The sequence below is a fragment of the Alligator sinensis genome, unplaced genomic scaffold (genome assembly GCF_000455745.1).
Source record: "Alligator sinensis unplaced genomic scaffold, ASM45574v1 scaffold647_2, whole genome shotgun sequence".
Taxonomy (NCBI): domain Eukaryota; kingdom Metazoa; phylum Chordata; order Crocodylia; family Alligatoridae; genus Alligator; species Alligator sinensis.
The window spans coordinates 4,437,161-4,438,754 of NW_005841832.1; positions in this window are offsets into that span (position 1 = coordinate 4,437,161).

Consider the following 1,594-nt stretch of genomic DNA (forward strand, 5'->3'; position numbering starts at 1 on the left):
CCTCTTTGCAAAAAAGAGCTCCTTCATGGTTCTTTTGCCAGTGAAATCATTCCTGTCGTAATTAACAAATGCATAAGGGCTCAAATTTCCAAAACTGCCTTCTAATTTGGGATGCCTATATTTTGCGCAGATGCAGCTTGCTTTTCAGAGCACCATGCCAATGAAGTGAGTGTGACTCAGCCACTCTAAAATCAGATGCCTGGGCAGTCAATAAAATTGGGCAGTCAATATAAGGGGCACCCCAAATTAAAGGCCATTTTTAAAAGCTGACCACTGATCTTTGGTATGAAGGCACAAATCTATCTTAGAACACAGAATTGCATGGATGTAAGAGCAGATTTTGAGACAGTCTATTTCCTTGACCATCTTGGAAAACCCCACTGCAAGTTCGGAGCTCAGCATATGAGTATTTTCTCTGGAATGTCTGCAGAACCAGCCAGTGGTTCTGAAAGAACAGTTCCCAAGGGGAGAAATCTGTCTGTATCGTAGTTAAATTCTGTAGAAATGAAACTTCAAGGACAAACAACAATGAACAGCTAGAGTACATGGCTTGCTGCTAAGCTGGTTCTTGATAAAAACTGAGGAGCTTTGTTTCATGATATGACTAAAACAGAACAGCAGTGGGAAAATGGCCTCAGGAAGTCAAATCACAATATAAATCATAGTCACATTTTCCATACCTTTCTAGACACAGGAACTCCAAAAATATCAAACCAACATGACTACAAGCTGAATGCTCTGCTGATAAAGACCCTGCACATTTATGTCTCAAAATATATCTGTAAACCATGTCTTCAGGCTTTTTATCATTAAATCAGAAGATCAATATATTCTGGTAACGAGATTTCTGGGACTAACGCATCAAAGTTAAACTAATTCTTATCAAAAGCTGCAACTAAACACACAGGACTCTGTAACAGGAATGAAAGCAATAATCATGCAGAGTTAGACCAGTCTATTTTTGTTCAGTGGATTAGCTAGTTAAAATCAAAAGCATCTCCTGTGTTAAATTTCAGTTACAAACCACTGAAAAAATAAAGGGAAAAAACCCTGGACAGTCATAATTAACTGATGTGTGACAGCATGTTAAGCGCAGCAAAAATCATGCAGGGTCAAATCTCAAGGCTTTGTTATGAGGCATGCTGATCCCTTACTCCTACACTTTGCAGTAGCTTGATTGACCATGAAGATGTTCAAGCTTATACAGAAAGAAACATAGGAACACAGGACTGGGACCATCAACTCCAGTCTCCTGCATTCACAGGCAAGCATTAAGCAAAGGAATCCTCTAAACTGTTACCTCAAACTCTCACCCATTGCTACAAGGAACAATATCCAACAGACCAAAAATGTGCCACAGGTAAACGCAGGGAAGAGAAGGGCACTGCCTATGCCTGCAGCTTGAACAACAGGGAAAGACTTGATTAACACACACAGAAGATGCTAGGAAAAAAACGCATGACCCATGCCACAAAGGAACGCAAAAACTCCTGAAGTCCATATCAGTCAGACCCAGGAGAAAAATCCTTATCTGAGCACAAATATGATGATGAGTATGACCCTGAGTGGAAGAGCAAGATGATCTAGCCAGGAA